The sequence below is a fragment of the Montipora foliosa genome, chromosome 1 (assembly GCF_036669935.1).
Source record: "Montipora foliosa isolate CH-2021 chromosome 1, ASM3666993v2, whole genome shotgun sequence".
In the NCBI taxonomy this organism is placed as follows: Eukaryota; Metazoa; Cnidaria; class Anthozoa; order Scleractinia; family Acroporidae; genus Montipora; species Montipora foliosa.
Window position 1 is genome coordinate 53360953 of NC_090869.1, and position 22500 is coordinate 53383452.

The 22500-nt window shown below is 40.9% G+C and overlaps 2 pseudogenes; one reads left to right on the forward strand and one right to left on the reverse strand.

Moving 5' to 3' along the window:
• Window positions 1-22500, reverse strand: part of LOC137971228 (uncharacterized) — a 226412-nt pseudogene that overhangs the window by 182825 nt on the left and 21087 nt on the right.
• The window catches only part of LOC137997481 (uncharacterized), a 6928-nt pseudogene continuing 6521 nt past the window's right edge, over window positions 22094-22500 (forward strand).

Sequence of the window (22500 nt, forward strand, 5' to 3'; positions counted from 1 at the left end):
GTCGCTCCATATTTTAGAACGATTTCCGGGTTTTTTTGATTACATATTGATGAAAAAAAAATTCTTACTACCATATCACCCAAATGATGATAAAGAAGACATGACTAAATGACTTTCTTATAAATTTTAAACATTTTTTTTAGCCAAAATAGGCTTCTTTAATTTTTTGTGGGGGAATATTATGGGTTTCCTAGGACCAAAATTTTTTTTTTTTTCGAAAGGGTATTCTTTTTCCTTTCCAATCAGGTATAGCTTGATATTGAACTGTAAAGAACACCAGAGAGTTACAGGCAAAATATATTATATACGCTCGTTGTCAAGCCGCTTGCTGATGTAAATTTTACGCTTGACATGCCGTTTTTTGTGGCAGGATAGCTTCAGTGTAAACAACACTATGTCATGATCGCTAATTCCTGGTTCTACACTGACATTACAAATAATGTCTGGGCTATTTTATAAGACAAGGTTTGAGGTGTTACTTGAGTTGCCTTGTCGCCTAGTTGGTTCCTTTACGAACTGCATTAAATTATAATCTTGAGTCAGCTTAATCAATTTCCTGGAAGAAGGAGAAGGATTTGTTGGAACCTCGAGATTATCCCATGAGATATTTGGATTATTAAAATCGCCTGCGACAATCACATCATGCTTGTGGAGTTTATCACCTAGTTTGAACAGAGGCGTCCCGTTCATCCAGACTTTTCACATCCTGGGAATGTGGTCGATAAAAGGATGCAAGGAAGAGTGATTTAGACCGCCTTCCAGCCGTTTGGCATTGGCTCCAGATGATTTCGCAATCTGTGTCCAGGTCAACACGATGCGTAGGTATGATATTGCTTGGAAAACACCACCACCGGTTTGACCTTTGGCTCTGTCCTTTCTAAATAGACCTAAATACAGTATAACCTTCCGGGAAGATCTCCGAGCTTGTAATTTCTGGGTTTAACCAGGACTCATTACCAACAATTACATCGGGTTTGTGTACATCAATTACAGCTGTGATGTCTGCAATCTTGTTCTTTAAGCTCCGGCAATTTATGACCAGACATGTCAATTTCCTTGGTTTGGAGTTTGGTTTAAAATGGCGCGACGCGACGCCTTTGTCGACGTTTGTTTACAATTTGCTTGTGGTGGAGGAACTTCGGCGTCGCAGCCATTCAGTGGGTCAAAACTATTTGACGAGTACAAGGAATGCAATGAATTATCGAAAAAAGAGTCTGAGAAATTAGGCAATCCGCAGAGAGGGCAAATCCAGGAGCAGGACGAGTTTGCTAGGATCTCGTACATCTCGTGCGATAAATCGCAACAATCAGACCTCACGTGAAACCATTGCTCGCACTCGTCGCACTAAATCCCCATTTGGTTTGACTTAACAGGCTTCGAACATATACTACAAGGAAATTTCCATTGACCAGGGTTTACTTCAATATCTCCTCCCAGTAATAGCAATAAGTGGAAAAACACTGAAGAACCACATTTGCATTTTCAAATAGACTTATTCCTCCTCGCTCGTACGAAGCATTGCCAAACGGCTCCAACACGATGAAAATCATCATTTGTCGCCGGAGTCTTGCCAATAAAATAGCTAGATATTCTTTGTGGCCAGAGTAGCTTTTCTTCGCTAAAATCCAACCATTTAGTCATCAAAAGTACACCCAAAGTTGCAAATAAAGCAGGAGCGAAAAAACGCGTGGCAGCCATTATGCAATTTTTTTAGTTCCATCGAGGACTTGAGCCAACAGCTTCAGAAAATTTTAAGATCGTTGTTCTTAAAATCATACTTTAAGCCGAATTCGACAGAAATTTTATTGCTCATTCAAAACTCTCTCAGATCTCTTATCGCATCATTGATTTCTTTCTCACATTACGAAGCAAGTTTTTAATTTTCAGGGGAAAAGTAACGATACCATTTACGCCCAAAAGAACATAAACCAATCAAACGCGGGGAATATTGTTAAAAAATAATAAATAGTAATGCTGGTCATTCGGTTTATCCCATGCTCGGCCTATGCATGGCTGATAAACGAACATGTTCTTGTCCACTGCAGCGATAATGTTTGGAAGAGTATGGTGAACTGTTTTTGATGTTCCCAACAAGATTCGAACGACCGGATAATCATCATACTTGACCGATCATTTAACTTCGTAATGTAGGATATACATTTACAATGTGAATGTAATAGTTCTCCTCTCTTGGAAATCCGAGGTAAAATAAAGTTTGTATGTTTGCATGTACACCATGTTCAAGGCAATCCTCGGGAAACTTGGGCATAGAGCTATCACCATGAAGTCATATCCTTCTGGCATGGATCAGACAATTTTCGGAATTTAATTCTGGAAGTTTGATTTACCTCGTGATTTTGACCTGGGCCCGGTTGTTCAAAATCCTATTAACGCTAATCCCAGATTAAAAATTAACCAAGGAGTTTATTTCTCTACTCCCAAATGCTGTTTAACGCTGATTTTCGGCAAAACTTTACATTACAAGAAGTTAATCTTGAAAAAAAAAATTAACAAAAGAAACTTTTACCAAAAAGTTAAAAAAAATGAAACAAAAGTTTACACTAATCCTGAATTAAGTTAATCGGCTTTCGAAAAACCGGGCCCTGACGTTCCGCAATTTTGAAACAACCATTAGGGGTCATTGTGGGAAGCGCGGTGGCCTCATGGTTAGTGCGCACGACTCCGAATCGAGTGGTCCGGGTTGGGGTCCTGTGACGGTTCGCGATCCCCTGGGTCTCGCAAGATTGCGAGGAGCGAACAGGATAAAACTAAGTGTAAGACAACGCACTTCAAACCCCTTCGCACAAACCCGCAACACAGTATGAATTTTAAGAAAACGCGTACGACTTTTGATAAAAGATATAAGTTAACAACAAGTATAACTGTTAGTACAGTGACTATCTCTAAATTAACTAATCTTACTTAGATTTTCTTTATGCTTTATATATATTTAAAAGACAACACTAATTAAAATAAACTAAATACTTTACTTTGAATATTTACAATATTAAACAGTTCAATTCAGTTCATCGCTTTCACTCTAAAACGCTACTAACCAACAAACCAACAAACCGACTAACCCACAAACCAACAAACCTCAGCCAGCAATGCAGCTTTAAACCAATTGCTTCTCGGTCCGCTTCTGCTTCTGCTCTCCGGCGCCTTCCATCTTTCTCGAACTTTATTTTTCCTGTTCCTCTTTTGTCAACTCCGGCGCTCAGCTTTTCCGTTTTCCTTTTCACTAAAGAGCGGTACAGTAAAATTCTCCTCGCTCGTTCCTCCACCGTAGACAAAGGGGTTTTGTCTTGATGTACGGCTGGGGTCTGCTAAAGACTTTCAGCAGTGACTGATTGAGCGTTTCTGCCCTCCACTTTCTTCTAAAATTGGTCTTCCCTCTTGTCAACAAACCTTGCACCACTTCAACAACCAACCCACGCCCACGACTTTTTACATCCATATGTAGTTAAACAAATTTATTCAAATTACGACAAAACATAGTTTTTTTAGATGACTACATAGACCCTTTGCTTATATGGTGCCTTAATTTAAATAACAATACCTTGTACATTCTTAGCCTCGTACTTATGTTTCTAGACAAAGGATTTTTCACATGAATGTGAGGCTTAGGATGTACATTGCCATTTATGCAAAGGGTCTATTACAACACTTAAAAGAAGTTCTATAACACTAAATCAGATAATACATATTAAACTAGGGAATCGTACAATAGATAGTTAACACTCACACTAACGAACAAGACGAGTGGCTAAAACTATCTACAAACTCGTGACAAAAAAATAATAATAATAATTACGTGACAGATCCTGACTGGGGAAATTGTGTTGTGTTCTTGGGCAAGACACTTTACTCTCACGGTGCCTCTCTCCACCCAGGTGTTTAAATGGGTACCGGCGAAATGCTGGGGGTAACCCTACGATGGACTAGCATCCCATCCAGGGGGGAGTATAAATACTCCTAGTCGCTTCATGCTACGGAAACCGGAGATAAGCGCCGCCCTAATAAGCCTTCTGGCTCGTAAGCTGTGACTTTACCCGATTTTGTTAGGGGTCATTGTTCCATTCTCATTCGGGTTCGGAGACCCGTATCTCGAAAGTCCCGAGACTTTTTCGGTATCACCATTCCATTTGAACCTTAAGAAGGTCAATCATTTGGATTTTAGCTATCTTAAAAACATACTGAAAGACCAACTCTTTAATACAGGCGGATGGCAGTTTCACAAATGGCTTTTTGAGCTCAAAAAGTTATCAGGACTTTCGAGAAATGGGCCACAGTTTCGTGTTTTTATCCGAGTGCGGAAAAGCTTGATTGACCTTTATATTTTAGTTCTTTATTCACGCAGTACTGCATGTCGGTCTCCTTCTGTAATGAACATTTTGCTCGCTAAACAAGAGTTGCCACCATCTCTCCACTGATATGCATCTTTCATTTAATGAAATTTGGGCAGTAAAAAATACACTCACCATCTGGAACTCCTAGCTGCAAGGGAAGAGATTAAAACATCCCAGAGAAACCCCATTATGGTGGAATGGATAAGTGAATAAGACATCAAGGGACTGACAAATAAAAATTAAGTTTCAAGAGTAAGTAACTTCGACTGTTTTTTTTTTATATAACCCCGCCAAAGCGGAATGCATTATGGGAAGGTGCAAGTGAATTCTGGACATGAGATAAGGGAACCATTTCTCATAAGATGACAAAAGGGGTCAAAGAGAAATTGGCCAACATAAGGTTCGATTTAGCAATTCTGAAAATCGACTGGATTTGTCTTTCATTAGCGGCCTCGTCAATTTAAAGGCAAAATAGAAACACAAAATCATGGCAGTCCTAATACCCACAAATCAAAAGTACTTTAACTCAGCAGGAAAAAGAGAATTGTCATGATCCACACCATAAATGATTCGTCAGTGACAATGAACTAAAAAAGTTCAATTGTGAGGAAACGTTAGCTAGTCCCATAGCAGCGAAAGCAAAAAAAGATGCTAAAAAACCACCCGTTCGCAGAAGAGGTTTTTATTTCTTTGGCAATCAGTTACAAGTGTTGTTGCATAACACCATTGATTAGCTGCTAGTTAGGTAGACGTGGTTTGCCCATCGTTCGCCTTCACCGTCAAACCCACAGGCTGCAGATCTGCTGTACTTGTCAAAGGTCTGATACACTGTGCACCATCGTCCATCCTGAACTGCAAACATCTTGTATCCTTTTCGCATTGCAGCCACGGCCCACTTTGCAATGGGGGTCTTTCGAGTACCATAACGATCCATCGAGAATAGAATCTCTTCCTTCCACTTTTTGAATGGCTCAATTGGAGGTGTCTTTGAAGCAGCCGATGGTCTCAAAAGCTGCAGTGATGAAAAGTCACTCAAAAGATTAATTATAATCCTCTACGATTTTAGGAGACTATGGCACAAGATCTACGACGGCAATATAAGCGAAAAAAGCCAAACAAATTTGTCTTTTCACGAAAGATATTCACGTTTTGTCATTGTTATTCAACATAAAACCTCTTATGCATAGTAACCGCTATAACTATCCAAGGTAAACGTTCTCAAAATAGGAAGCGTAACTATTAACTAGGAATTGAGAGAGAAGATAAAATGATTTTTTACTCGTGGATATATCCACGAGTTTTGGTGATTATTTATGCAAATGTTCACTTCTGCGTAACCGGAAGTTCGATCTAATAAGCCAATCAGGATGGATAATCACAACACAGCTTAGAAAGCTGTGACTTCCTGTTCGCGAGGTTGTGCGCCGCCATTGCTGTATGTAGCTTGTTTGAGCACCTTCCGCTGTATTTAGAAGCAAGAAACGGAAGAATTAAAGAAATGGCTTTCTTCGAAGGTGAAACAAAATATTCTGAACAGAAGGGTTAGTTTCTAAAGAAACTGTGGTGCTGCGTCGGTGGGGAAGTAGTATACAAAAATTTGGTTTTATCAACGGAGTTGATAATGTAAATTGGCCACCGTACAGAGATTCTAAAAGCTGACGTTTCGAGCGTTAGCCCTTCGTCAGAGCGAATCCAAGTACAGATTGGTGCAATTAATTGTGCACCGCGTTTCACTGACCAACGCGAAGACTTTGATACGTGTAGACACGGAATCGACAGACACATGGTGAGAAGACAGTGCCTGTTCATCCCCTAAGCTCACGGGGGATAAATAAATTCCATTTGGAAGGTGACTGCCATTTGGAGAGTAACATCGAAGCTATCAAAGTATACCAATGTTTATCAAAGCTATCACGAAGTTTTGCAAGCTATGAGTCATCAAAGCCACATGAATACAACTTGAACAACATCCGTGACATAAAAAACAGTGAGGCAACCAAGCAATCCATGCTTCCAGACACTAGTACTTGTGTGGTGGACCATAATGAAGAACTGTCGAAATACTCGATCACTGATTATGTAACGAAAACTGATGAGAAATCCGTACCAATCTCCTGCGATAGAGCAAGGGCTGAGGCAGTACATGCTCCCCGGGACAGAGAACCTTCCAGGATTAATTCCTTACAAGAAAACGTCGAGCTTGTTTCAGAAAGACAAGGTAATTACAGAGTGTATGGTGCATTATTTAAATAAGGACGTACCGAGCTCGTCTGAGTTGAAAAAGTGTTTATCTCTTGCTTTGGAAAATGTTATATCTCTATACCTAGACCGCAACTCAGACGTAATAATCTTCGACAGTAGGAGATTCTAATCGTCATTTTTATCTTATTATCCGCAGGACTGCTAAACACAAAAAAGATTTGTCAGTTCTATTTTGTATTCAAGATCAATCTGCTACTACGCATTCGACAAAATTGAACCAACAAAATGAAAATTATTGTCTATCAAGAGAAAAGCCATTGATATCAGGAGACATTGAATCGAACCCAGGCCCTGTTGCTCATGGAACGAGTAGACATACAGCACATACAATACTGAGAAATCCTTCTATAGCACTTTTGCAGGCTCGATTAGCTCAAAAAGGATTGAAGGCAGTAGAATGTACCTCAGATGGTTCGCGCTTCTTTTCTTCTGTTGCCCACCAGTTATACAATGATCCTTTCTATCACATGAATGTGCATGCTGCTGAGAGTTGAATCCATCAGAAACAACCGTCAAAAATTTATTGGACCCATTACTGAGCAATTGTGCGTTTGTTGTCACGGCAACATACATGGTGTGATGCACTTATTGTGCAAGCAGTTTGCAATGTATTAAATGTTACTATACGTATAAATGAATCCATTAAGTGGTGGGCACCAGTAACTGTTATCAGTCCAAAAAGCGGACAACAGGGAACTACTGTGAACATTGGACATCTAGATGGAAGACACTATGTTTCAGCACTTCAGTTAGATTATTATACTGACAGTATTTCAGGTTATGAAATCAGCACTGTTACCAATGTCAACAATTATTCAGAGGTAATAATCAATTAATAAATCATGGCCAAAAATGATGTGAGTGTCAGTAATAATTTCTACAAAGCAGTGGCAAAAAGAGCTTATATGAGAGAATCTATAAAACAGAAGAGACAAAATAAAGAGTTCAGGGAAAAGAAAAACAATGCAAAACACCAAAAAAGATCTGAAAATATTGAAGCAGCAAGGGAATAGGAAAAGAAAGCAATCCAGAACATATCAGAGACCTAAACAGAAAAGCATAAAACCATTTAAGGAAAGCTATGCAGAGCTCAAGGTTAAATCAAACTGAAATTTGTCAAGGTCAAGACTCTATTAGACATTCCATGTCAAAAGTGATTCAGTCTTTTTCGTGATAAGATAACACATGGCCTTGAATACGTATGCACTTGCTGTGATCAGTTATGGTTCAGATCATCTGTTTCTAAGTGTAATAGTATCAAATATAGTGATAAATATTTGCAAGGTTTGTTGAAGGAATGTATAACTAGCAGAAAAAGTGTTAATATTACTGAATGGATCTGCTCTACTTGCTAAACCTGATGAAATTAACAATATGACCTGGCAACAAAAATCAAACCTTATTCAAAATTAACTAAAGGTTACGTTTATACAAACGTTGGCCGGGTAGCACTTTATATTTTAAACAGAGTTAACTGAATAGAGTGTAATGTGAAGTGCAAGATTACGCTCACATGGTTCATATGGGATAGAATTCTAGCACTTCACATTGCACTATATTCAGTTAACTCTTATTCAAAATTACCCTGTCATCTGTGCAACGAACTTTGAACACATGGTACAGCTCTTTATAAAGGATGTGTTAAGGAGTAATCTTATACCTATTGGAGAAATGGTATACTTATTTCACAGGGTTGAATTACAGCAAAGGGGATTACCTCACATACATGCATTATTTTGGGTATCTAGTCGCATATGAGAGCCCACCGTGCTGTTACACAATTATCCAACTATCAATGCTAATGCATAAAGAAAACTTTAGCCTGCCAATTTTAAACAATCGCGGTAACTTTCATATCCACGAGTAACGACAGTGGCACTTTGATTATTACTCGGAATACCTGAAAGGTATCCGAGTTATATTCTGGGAGGAATTTAGTTTTTTGTGCAGCAAATGGACAATAGAATTAGGAGGCGGTGATTTCATTGGCTAAAAGCAATGTACTACACCCCTCCGAGCAATACATTTGACCTCCCTCTGTGACAAAACAACTGCAACAACACAAACGCGAAGGAGTAGATTTCGTATAGCGAGAGACTTGAAACAGCCTCACGTCTGACAGAATTAGATGAAAATCGGAATTTATAACGTGCAGTGGAGCAACTAAATGATGGGTTCTACTTTGGGGCTTCAGCGTGACTCGTTAATTTCGTTTGACGCAATGCAATGCAGCTAAACGTGAATATGCTGGATTCAGCCGTCTTGAAATGTTATGAATAAGATATTTACTATAATCCTGCCAGTTGACAACATGACTAAATCGCCAGTACAGAACTTCCAGCAGCGGTATTTTATAAATGGCCGAGATTTCTTAGTCTTTCTGCCTCAGCTGTTCTTTGTACGAACATCATCCACCGATGTCTATTTTTTCTTTTTATTGTTAGTTTCTTGATCTTCATGTTAGTTACCTAGAGCTGGAGGTCACCGGCCGCGTTATTCACAACACTCTTACTTTGGAACCTTCGCAGATCGTGGCAGATGAATACCGTTTTTCACTTACCCATATTAATTACAATTGAAACCAGTTTATCTGATATCACGCTACATACTACAGATCCCGCAAAGATAGACATAACGCCCACGTAATTTCCATTCCAACAACCAGTTCCAAGACATACTACCCCTATAGCTATGTCACCTGTTGAATTTATTTGCAATTGTAAACACTAAGCGACTTTCACCGGTACATTATCTGCGTTGTTGTTAATGAGCAACTGGCTGCAGAAACATTTACTTGTTTTGTTTCGTACTTGGCAAATTAAAACATAGGCGCTCGAGAGGCGTATGTGACTACTCCAGAGATGTGCAAGGGGAAAAGAAGTAGAATATTCTGTCATGTGAACAGGGGTGGCTGAATTGTGGGAATTGATTCACCACAGCTTCCATATCGACAGTTTTTCGACCATTGAAAAATTTACGTGCGATAGGTCATTTTCACTGTCACGCAACAAAAAAATAAATTCGAAACGTTCGATGAAAAAGGCCAATAACTTGGAATGTTGCGGGAAACAAATTTAGACACCACCTCCGATTCTCAGATCTGTGGGGTACATCGTTTCTGAGCTCTTTGTCGAAGCGTTGAAATCACACAACTTTTACTTGTGTAGGTGGATCAAAGTGGACTTTACTTTGCCTTGAAAGCGCTTACTTTTCGCTCATGAGATAAAATGTATGAACACATCTCCTAATGTACAAGTACTTGAAAGGCTCAAACTGCTTAGATTAAGAGGGATAGATATTTTTTATTTTTTTTCAATCAAATACAGTGGAAGCCCGCCTAACGGCCATACATTCTCTTACAGAAAACCCTCGTTAATGCCGTCACCCGTTAATACGGCCAACGGCCACAATTTTAAATCCCAGACAGTTAAGTCCTCTATAATTTCATCCCGGTAACGCGGCCACTCTCGCCAAACGCCTGTGACATGTTAATTTCATTGACCTTCGTTAGTTACCGCTGTAATCGAACAACCGATTTACTTTACAAAGTACTGTCAGCAACACTCCTCCCTGTTTTCATTACAAACATGATCTTGACACTACTGTAAAATCCAGTAAGGCAAATCGCGAAGGGATTAAGTCTTTGTGCTTTCTTCAAAAACACGATTGATACTTAAGTCTTTCGGTTAGGTAATTACGGCGGCTTCCGTTTTTTAGAAGCATAGTAAGCTGGGCCTGTTCTTGTTTTGATTTTAGGCTCACAACGTACAATACACTTAACAATTTTAAGCGTTTTACCTACTGTGCGAAGTTCCAAGTATTTTATACAATTACTGTACGTACATTCCTGTTGTTTATTAAAGAGAAAAGTTTTTCTGGAAGTGCAAATGCGATATTTGCCATTAAGGCCCTTTAGTCATGAATTTCACCCTACCCCCGGTAATACGGCCACCCCGTTAATACGGCCAATTTTTTTGGGCCCGTTGATGACCGTATTAACGGGGTTCCATTGTAGCTTGGTATCATGGTGTCACCATGATAAGCTACGTAAGGTGACAATTAGGAAATTCGAAATACTGTATTTTCGAAACGAAAGACGTCATGGAACTGGAAACTTGGAAAAAGATTTATTTTTCGGGTATCTTCAACCTCCTACACAGATGACAATTCAGATGACCTTGCTAATTTCTCACTGTGAAACCATCTGTAGTTTGACAATTACGTGTTACCGCAAAGCTTTGTTTATCTCGAAAACGGCGGCTTTATTAAACGCGTAAACGGGCTCAATTGGTCGGATAGAACAAAATACGAAAGCTACGTTAAAGTAACTGTTGTAAGAATTAAAGCCTCACGGTAGTCACCTCAGAACCGTATTCTTCACAGATCATCATCTGCGAACACGGGGCCCGAACATTTCGTTCGTCCTCACGAACTATCGGCAATTCATCGTACTGTTTGCAGAGTCCGAACTTTGGTACTCTTCGTATGCGGATTGGCCCCGAAGTGTATTCTATTGTTACATACTCATTTTCGGAAAAACTAACACGATGGCAATAGTGACTACGCGCCATGCGCAGTAGTGACAAAAACTACCTCGATCAAAATCCCTACTTCTGCGCCACTTGGTATTCCGAGTAAACGCTTTAAAAAAGTGTCTTGTTATAAATTCAACAGAAATTACTAGATCAATTCTAAAGGAAGGACTTACAAAAACTTCCCTTCAGCTATGAAAGACTTTTAATCCAGCTTGAGTACTGTTTTTTGTAAATCTTGCACGTCGCTGGTATTAAAAGTAGAAAAATTCCTCTCGGTCACTTATATTTTGTTTTCGGCCCGTCTTTGTCGCGTGCCCTTATTTACTATAGTAACTTTGTTGAGACAGCACATAATACAACTTGGAAATTATAATTTTACTGCTCTTGTCGAATCAGAACAGAATGATCTTCACGAGTGTATTCTTAACCTTTTCAGCCCCGAGGGATCCGTACAGGGATACCTTTTTCACGCTTCAGGTAGCTTGCGTAGCGAGCGTTCCTGTTGGACAGAAGAGTTTCGAAACGATTTTCCGGAAACTGGCCGCGCGAAAGTTGGGGCAAGAGACTGAGGGAACGCTTGCAAGAAGACCCCCTTTTTTGAAAAACGCCCACCTTTTAATTGTTGACTTGACACACGCTGATTGACGTCTTATTAACAAATTAGCCAAAAACCGATGTTAGTGACATTTCGAGTTGCGTTATGTTATGTAGGCCCTGACAATTATCACGTGTTTAGGTCATGTGACGTTGTTGAACTCGGACAATTATAAATCTTGGCTCGAGACTTGTCGAAATAGTTTTGTTTCGTTAAAAGCTTGCAGTCTAGGAATAGAAACTACATTTTGGTCCTTCGGGAGCCGGATATTCGCATCAGTGTAACGATTCGACTGTAATCGGAACCAGTATTGTGGAACTTTTAAGGGACTCGTTAGAACGTGGGAACATTTGGCAGGAATTATATCGAGAACTAAACTGGAGGAATTATGGATGGAAAAATAGAAGAGTTAAAGAAGGCAAAAAGAACCCTCAAGACAAGTATTACGAAGCTTCTGAACGAATTAGCGACGGAATTATCGACGAAAACGCCAAACAAGGAAAATGTCACGGAAAAGCCACAGGACATCGCGACGCGACGGGATGAACTGTTGGAGCTGTTGGACTCGCTTCAAACCTTGTACGGAGAAAATAAGCATGCATCGCTGGCAGCTTTAACAGGTAATGAAGCGGATAAAATGATAGATCCTGTGGACAACGAGACAAAGGAAGCTTGGCTTTTCTTATCGAAAAGTAACAGCAAGGAAAGCGAACTCAAGGAAATAACACGTTACTCGATCGGCACATTTGAGGGCGCACATGGCAAAGATGGTCACGTGGTCGATGCCAACAAACAGCTCATCCCAAAGATTTCGGGCGACAAGAAAGAATATCAGTCGGCAGTTTTTTCCAGTTGTGTGGATGAAACAAATTTGTCAGCTCAGTTTAAAATGTTGCGGCTCGAAAGTTGTTTAGAAGGAGAGGCGGCCGAAACGGTGAAAGGGCTTGGTTACTCGGATCATGCGTACGAAGCGGCTAAGGCAAGGTTGAATCGAAAGTATGGCGGAGACAGGTTCAAGCCCATATCAATGAGCTACGTAAGATGAGGCCAGTAAACGCTGATAATCCAAGAGAGGTAGAAAGATTTGCCGACATAGTGGAGAGGACTGTGGTTTCTTTAAAGGAAAATAAGAAGTATATTCTGACCTGGAAGGAGGAACACTGTATGCAATTGTGCTGGAAAAGCTTCCTCACGCTCTACTTAGCCAGTACTACCGATGGATTAAAGAAAAGGGAAGCGTGGAGTCTCTTGAAGGGCTGCGTGGCTGGGTTGCTGAGGAAGCTGAGTACCAGGTACAAGCATTAGAAATTAAGCATGGTTTGTCCAATGTTGGAAGTGTACGAGGAAAGAGCTCAACTAAGTCTTACTTCGGGACCACAGAAGAGAAAATTGATCGTCCCTGTAAAGTGTGCAACCAAAAACACTCAATTTGGAAATGTGACATGTTCAAGGGAGGAAATATAGAAAGAAGTGGGAGACGGCGAAGAAGTTTGGACTGTGTTACCGTTGCTTGGGGAAAGGGCAACTTGGTGACTCATGTACTTGGAGTGTGTGGAATTGACGGATGTAAGGACAGACACCATCGGTTACTTCATGAGGAGAAAGTAGCTTCTGGGTCTATGGAGGGGAAGGCTGACACACCCATGGCAGTGGAAAACAAGTCCAGTACGTATGAAACAGTGCAAGAACATGCACAGAGGAGTATTGCCTTGCGTACTGTTCCTGTCATTCTGAAACATGGGGAGAGACGCTTGCAAGTTAATTTCTCCTCTCCCCCTCCCCCCTCTTTCTTTTTTGCCCTTGCCCCAATTTTCGCGTAGCCAAAACATCGAATTTTACGCAGAAACCCCACTGAAACGCTTGCTACGCAGGCTAAGGGTGTTACTGCCCAATTTGTGTGCAGTTCGCTTAGCAAAATCATGCCAGACCGTCACAAAGAGACTTACCCACTGGGAGCTAATGCAGTTTTGGAACACTGTTACATGGATGATCTGATGCCATCCGCACCTACAGTGGAATGCGAAGGAAACAAGAAAGCAGCTTAGCGAGCTAGGGGACTTGGCTGGGTTTCATGTCCGTAAATGGATCTCGAATGAACCGGAGGTAATTGCTGACGTTGCGGAAGAAGATAGGGCTTCCGCGATAGACCTGGAGAAGAGAGAATTGCCAATAACCAAGACCCTGGGTGTTCTGTGGGCCGCCACAGCTGCCGAATTTTTCTTTAGACACTAGTTACAGTTAGATGAAGTTGAATTCACCAAGAGGAATGTTTTAAGGCGAACACCATCAGTTTACGACCCAATAGGTTTCTTATCACCGTATGTAATCAGGTCCAAGTTGTTGATACAAAAGGCATGGCTGGAGGCACGAGATTGGGATGAACTGTTGCCGACACCTCATCAGCGAGAATGGACAAAGTGGTTTCGAGAATTGGAGGATCTTGAACTTGTGAATATCCCAAAGTGTTTGAAAAACCCAAGTCCTGAGGTGGAAGAACTGAGCATTCATACATTCAGTGACGCGTCAGAGAACGCATATACAGCTATAGTTTACGCACGTCATGTGTACGAGGATGGCAATATCACTACTCGATTGATTATGTCGAAGTCAAGGCTTGCACCATTGAAAGCAGTGAGCATCCCCAGATTAGAACTCTTGGGTGCACTCATCGGATTACGATTAACAAGACAAGTTTGCTCTGCACTTAAGATATCTACAAAAGGAGTGACCTATTCGGTGGACAGTATAAATGTGGGGTACTGGATCCAAGGTCAGAGTAGAGAGTATAAACCGTTCATAGCCCATCGTGTTGGAGAAATTCATGACTTCTCTGCTCCTAATCAGTGGCGCTATGTTCCTACGGATGTAAACCCCGCCGACCTTGGAACAAGAGGCGTGACAGTAGAAGAGCACACACTGACTTATCGTGGAATGGGCCCGAATTTTTCAAGAAGTCAAAACAAGACTGGCCAGAGTGCAAGTTTGACAAGCCAACGTCAACAGAGAACCTTGAACTTAAAGGAACAAAAGAAACAGGGACAAAGGATGCTATCAGTTACCAAATAATTGAAGAAGGTGAAGGAGCGGCTAGAGTCGAAGAGGTGTGGCGATTGGGCCCCTCAAGATTCTCGAAATCGTATCGAGTCAAAACAAAAGGAGAACTGGAAGTTGGTTGGTTCGTGTGACAGCGTGGGTGCGCCGCTTTACAGAGAATTGTAGAAAATCAGCTGAGCAAAGAAAGAAGGGTGAACTGAAGCCATTGGAGATTCAAAACGCTGAGGAATTTATCATTCGGGAGGTTCAGTCTAAAGTGTATACAGCAGAGATAGAGGCATTGAGAAGGAATAAGGAAATCCTAAGAGGAAGTACTTTGGCACCGTTTAATCCAGTATCAGTTAATGGCATTATGAGGTGCAACACCAGACTACGACATGCGAAACGATCTCCCATATGATGTAAAGTGTCCAATCATACTGTCTAAGAGGAGGAATCATGTCACAGGACTGATCGTTAAGTACTACCATGAATTAGAGGGTCATCAGATGGGGCTTACCTATACGATTAATCATGTACGGGAAACATAGTTCGTGGTCCTTGTTCGTGAACAAGTGAAAAGAGTCATGAGAGAATGCTTTGAATGTGCAAGCCAGCAAATGGCGCCGTTACCAAAGATTAGACTGCAGCAATCCTCCAGACCTTTCGAGAGCTGTGCCGTAGACTTTGGAGGACCTTTCTTAACCTAGCAAGGACGTGGGAGAGTGCGAGCTAAGTGCTATTTGTGTTTATTTCTCTGTTTGAAGACCCATTGTTGCCACTTAGAGATGGCGACGTCATTAGACACTGATGCATTTCTTAACGCCTTTGTTAGAATGACTGCTCGGAGAGGATGGCCGCGGCAAATGTTAAGTGACAATGACACGAACTTTGTAAGCTCATCGTGGGAACTGCGAGACCTAGTCTCTGCTACAGACCACGAAAAGATACAACGGATGACCTCCAATAAAGGACTGAGTTGGAAATGGAACCCACCTGCAGCGCCACATTTTGGTGGAGTATTTGAATCTATGATCAAGTCAGCAAAACGAGCTACTTTTGCTGTACTCGGTGAAGCACAAGTTAATGATGAGGAGTTGGAGACAATCTTCATTGGGGTAGAAAGTCTCTTTAACAGCTGTGAGTGATGACCCTAACGACGACCGTGTCTTGACTCCAAATCACTTTCTGATCGGGCAGACAGGTGGTGATTTTGTGCCGGAGAGCATTGACACCCATCCATTTAATCCCAGAAAGCGCTGGAGAAGACTACAAAAGCTCATTCGGCATGTGTGGAACCGATGAATGAAAGAATACTTACCGCAGATTTGATCAAGACAGAAATGGTACTTCCGTAACCACAATTTGCAGATGTTGTCATTGTTATTGATCCTGGAACTGTGAGGCGACTGTGGAATGTTGGGCGCATTGAGCAGACGTACCCTGGCCCTGACGGCCTTGTGCGAGTGGTGAACGTACGGGTTAATGGCAAGACCCTTAAGCGACCAATAACCAGACTCTCTCAACTGGAGATTCGGCAGACCGAGGATTAATGTGTAATAAGAACACTTCGGAGAACTATGATCTAAAGTAAAGTATTTTAGATCCCCTGGCATTCGGGAGGGGAAAAGATGTTAGTGACATTTCGAGTTGCGTTACATTATGTAGGTCCTGACAGTTGTCACGTGTTAGGTCATGTGATGTTGTTGAACTCGGACACGAACCCTGGTGTTGACTGTAAGTTCGTTTCTCCAGTTGTCATACGCTGCTTAGCCGGGAGCACTTTGATCCACGAAACATTGAGGCGTTCTTCCGTGTCACAATAAGCTTGATCGATTTGGGGAGTCTGCTTGCACAAAGTGGACGATTTAATCGGAGACGGCAACTTCACATTTTGCTGAGGTAAAGGGACATCTGCGTTTTCACGATTTTCTACATTTTCCGATATTTGGGGTTTAATGTCACGGTAAACAGTTTCCTCCTCGGCATCTTCAAAATCTCGCAAACGACTCTCAATACCTTCTGGGTCCCCTTTAGCTTCAGTACGAATGTCAAGCTGATCTTCTAATCGCAATTTTTCGGCTTCGTATTCGAGTTCTCTTATGCGTCTGTGTTCCTGTAATTGCCTTTCCTGTTCGAGATTTTCGGCTCCCTTGCGCTCCTCTTCCAGTCGGCGTTGAGCTTCTCTCCTTGCTTGTTCAACTTGTAGATCCATGACACGTGCACGCCTCTCACTTTCACTGACACGCGAGGGTGCACCATGACCGCTGGCTGACTCAAATCGGTGCGAGGGCGCATATTCACTACCAGCCTCTGAACTACCAACCTCTTTCTTATCGAAATTTCAATGATTTCGAGACACAAATTTGCCCTTTCGGCGGCATTTTCCGTTAGCGTGAGGTGCTCCTGCAATCCTTCAAGTTCCAAAAATGATTTGTATTCTTTGCTGGCCCGCTCGAGTTCTTCAATTTGCGCGCCTAGTTTCCTTCGGCTTTTTCACGACTTCAGAAGCCTTTCGGCGAGATAACTTGCTCTTAGCCTTTTCCTTTCGAAAATTGTCAGAACGGCTGGGCCCAACGAGGACACGCATTTCTTGTTCGTCCACATATTGCACGTGGTCGGGTTCATGATCAAGTTCATTCGATGACATTTCCACTCACAAACTGTTCATATCAAACCAAAATTCATCAAAGCAAACGTTCCGTTCCCGTATTAAACTTTTTTAGTACTCCCCCCAGATGTTTTACAAAGATAAAGTACACGCTAGTTCATTAGGCCTATTAATTTGTCCACAATAAAACACTTCGTTTTTAATTTTTGCGCATTTGATAGACATTTCATTGACATTTTACCTTTGATGACATAAACCTGATTGGCCAATGGTAACTAACAAAATCGAATTAAGTGAAGCTATGATCTTCGCAGTTATGAACGCAATTTAAGCAATTGCATAGAGAAGCCTGAAAAATTCAGAACTTCAACAGGGTTTGAACCCGTTACCTCGCGATTCTGGTGCGATGCTCTAACCAACTGAGCTATAAAGCCACATTTCCTCATTGATTCATTCTTCACGGGACCATTAGAACTCACATATGACCAGCTCCCAACTTCAGTGGCTTTATAGCTCAGTTGGTTAGAGCGTCGCACCGGAATCGCGAGGTAAAGGGTTCAAACCCCGTTGAAGTCCTGAATTTTTCAGGCTTCTCTATGTAATTGCTTACATTGCGTTCATAACTGCGAAGATCATAGCTTCACTTGATTTCATATCCGCAGTTCATATATGATTCATTTCATATATACCATTTCATCATTAAAATCGAATTAACTGTACAGAGCATTTAAAAGAACCGGAGCAAATGGAAACTTGCTATCCTATTTCTTATTTACGATTTCACTACAAATTTGTCCTCTGTGGAAGACAGTCACAACGAACACGACTGTGCAAATTTAGTGTTTTATGAAGATGAAGAACACGCTAGTCCTTCGCACCGGTTCCTTAGGCCTTTTGTCTGCAATAAACACTTCATTTTATTTGGTTGAGAATTTAATAGACATTTCATCGACATTTTACCTTTGATGACGTAAACCTGATTGGCCCATGGTCTGCCTTCGCCTTCAGACCCACAGGCTGCAGATCTGCCGTACTTGTCAACGGTCTGGTTCGCGGCGTCACTGGCATAGAATGATCATGATCATGATCATCGCATGGCGACCTGAATTACCTGAATATTATCATGCAACTGAAGGCCAGTGAGCTTTACTCGAAATTCACAAAAGCATGTCCAAGATGTCCGCCAGCAATGACTCACCATACCTGGAGGCTATCACAGAGACTACGCTTCGCTCCAATAGTTTGTATCTTAGCCTGTAGTCCTCGCATTTATAGTTGCCAAACGGATGCCATTAACACTCACCTGTGATACAGTATACCTGATTGGCCCACGGTCCACCTTCGCCATTGGACCCACAGGCTGCAGATCTGCAGTACTTGTCAAAGGTCTGGTCCGCTGTAGCACTGGATGCGCACCATCCTCCATTCTGAACTGCAAACATCTTGTATCCTTTTCGCATTGCAGCCAAGGCGCACTTTGCAATGGCGTTCTTTCGAGCACCATACGATCCATCGAGAACGGAATCTTTTCCTTCCAATGGTTGGATGGCTCGATTGGAGGTGTCTTTGAAGCAGCCGACGGTTTCATAAACAAAAGAAAGAGACCCGTCCTAAAATTTTACATTGTCGTTATTTAAACTCTGTGTCCCCTTATTAACCTCCACTCACTATCATGCGAACATTCAGAAATACATTGAAGAAACAATCGCGTGGACTAAGTCTAACCATTGGCATAGCAAAAACTTCCTTAGTTTTTGGATGTTCAGTTAGCGATAGCATATTGGTTGTATTATGTTGATCCGATAAAAAAAAGTACTATTTTGTCTCCTTATAACTTCGTAAAATAATTAATCTACTTAGTTAAGACTTACCACATCGAGCGCTGACTGGCAAAGCCACCAACAGAACACAACATCAAAAGAGGAAAACTATTTCGTTGACGATGCATTTCTACATCGATAAAATGGAGTAAAATGTCATCATGGTCACCTCCTACTCACATTTTCTAATTAGGCCCTACTCAATATTAAATGGAGCTACGGTCATTTTAGAAGTCAAGACACATTGTCAGTTGATATTTTCAAAGTGGGAAGCTAAGAGAAAGAAACTTGGTTTTTGGACAAAAAATCTGACTTCATAATGTCCCTTCAATATTCCATTTCAAAAGTTGTGGATTTTGCACGCATTGAGAAAGCCGTTTATTTACCGTAAAATTCCGAAAATAAGCCCCGGGGCTTATATTTTTCAAGGGTCTTTTTCGAGGGGCTCATATTCGGAGGGGCTTATCTACGGAGGGAAATTTGCGTATCCGAATCAATTTGGCTAGCCTTATAGTTGCAAGTAAATTTACCGTTTTTGCTTTGTTTTACTTTGTATTTGAGGGCAATTTTCCAAGTACAAGCTCCCCGGGGCTTATTTTTGGAATTTTACGGTTTATAAACGGCTTTCTCAATGCGCGCAAAATCTACAACTTTTGAAATGGAATATTGAAGGGAGGGGATGTGGGATGCAAAATTTCCCACGACAAAACGTCTGGCAGGCTCAGAATTTGAAGAAATTTAATAGAACAATCATTCCACTCGCTCTTATTGAATATGAGACTGGTTATAGCCAATTCGGTGCTATGCGCCTCTTTGGCTATTTACCATTTCATATCCAACGCGCGTTCATGGAAGAATTGTTTATTATCCTGCAAAAACATGTGCAGCTAATATAACAAGTTAAAAATCTCGATTAAAATTCAATGATGGATCTCTACATCTCTACAAAGCCTTTTTAAATAACATGTAAGTCTTAGGCGGAGAAGAACTAGTATTATAGTCTAAAGGCCAAGGGCAGTAACATGCTGTTAATTATTTTATTTTTATTATTATTATTTTCGATACAAACGGCATTCCAAATCTCCTTGATAAAAGCCAGAGGTAAAATGAGTGTATTGGATGGTTTCAGTTGGCTTGTGATATGTCTTAATATCGTAAATAACTTCTTTTTCGAGTCATTCTCCTTGTGCACTGTTGTGTCTAGGAAAGTGTTCTCCTTCTGTGTCAATTTTATAGCTGGGTACGCAATGAACAGGTTGAATTTCTGTTTCATGGCTTACGTCCAATAGTGAGAAAAAGTCATCAATGAAACGTTTCCATATTGTTGGTTTAACTTTGCTCTGTCTTAGCATTATTTTCACAACTCAGATGTGGAATTTTCACAACTCGGATGTCGGATTTTTACAACTCGGATTTCCTTTTTTTCATAAGTCTGATGTCGGATATTTACAACTCGGATGGCACCTACAAGCATTAAAAGAGAACGCATGTTTTATGAGTCAAATGAGTCAATGAGTCAATGAGTCAGGCTATCTTTAAAAGCGGGAATGAGGAATGTGGGAATGGGAATAAAAATGAAAATAACGAATGGGGAACGGGGAACGGGGAACGGGGAATCTTTAAAATGAGGAATCTTTAAAACCGGGAATTTTTAAAATGGAGAATTTTTAAAACCTGGAATCTTTAAAAGCGGGAATCTTTAAAACGGGGAATCTTTAAAAGCGGTAATCTTTAACACGGGGAATCTTTAAAAGCGGGAATCTTTAAATGTCCATGGAGAAATACAGTGGACTTGACTTTCGTTAAACTTGATTATTGAGTGAATATTGGTTCGCATTTTTTATTCACCTTGATGCCCCAGACCCAAGGCCCATGGTCAAGGCCAGCCATCCTCTTTCATCTGAACTTAAAGTTTTTAAATTGCATATTGATTCGTTTATGTAACTGCCACCGAGCACGAAAAATCAGCGTGAGCTACACGCTAGCGAATCGAAAAAGCATGACCCATAATTTCAAAAACATTTTGCTGTTACATTTTACACCACGTCCGGACATCAGAGTGATGGCTTCTCTTTAGCAATGTTGTCAATAAACTTAGAATACGAAAATATCACGCATTTAAAACTTTGGAAAGGTTGGCAGCTTAAGTGTGTCGCCAGCAGTACATGACCAATTCACTATCTCCCGCAATTTTTAATAAATGTTCCGCCTAGTTGGAGTGAGTGGAATTTCCCTATACAGACAGCGCGTCTGAGATAAGTTATCTCGTTTGTCGTTCGGTAAACACCTCAAAAGATATTTTAGTTTTTCCTAGACCACGGGCCTTGGGTCTGGGGCATTAAGGTGAATAAAAAACGGGAACCAATATTCACTCAATAATCAAGTTTAAGGAAAGTCAAGTCCACTGTATTTCTGGACATTTAAGATTCCCCGTTTTAGAGATTCTCCATTTTAAAGATTCCCGGTTTTAAAGATTAATCATTTTTAAGATTCCCCGATACCCGTTCCACATTCCTCATTCCCGCTTTTCAAGATAGCCCAATGAGTCATGAGTCATGAGTCAATGAGACTCACAGTCAATATAGCAATAATTTGTTGATTAAGCCTAAGCCCTCGTTTCCGTGATTAGGCTTAAGCACTCTCTGAAATTTAAGCTTTCATTTTATAGTTTAATTAACTGCACTAACTCGTTGACTCATAGACTCATTGACTCATGACTCATTGACTCATTCGCTCATTGACTCATAAATAATTGACACTCTCATTAAAAGCACTTTACGCTTTTTACTCTTTTTGTCCGTCTATTTGCATAATAATAAATTGGGCCTGAAAAAAACATCAAATTGTGATGGCAGCTGTAAATGAAAAGCAAAGAATCGATCTTCGTCGTGTATATGGAACGGCTATGCGAAATCCAGTAAGCCGATCAATGGCAACCTTTTCTTACTTCTGATAGAACTTTTCCCTTTTTGCAGTTTCTTTTCTTGCAAGGAGCATAGGACAGAATCGTTCACACTTGACAATCCAAAAACGCTCAACGGCTCAGTGAAGTTTGTTCAAGAAACGGTGAGTAGAAGTTTTCAGACAAAGGAACTTAACTGACCTGGTCAATTCTTTAGTTAGTAAGTGAAAAGGCTTCCCTTGTTTGAAGAAGTATAGTAAAGTAAGAAAAATTTACTTGTAACCGGTAGTATTAAAAGCTTTTAGCTTTATGGTGGGGCAGATTATGAGGACTGTGAGGGTTCCGGCCAAAAACATAACGGCGTTATGAAAGACAACTGGCCAAAGAGAACCA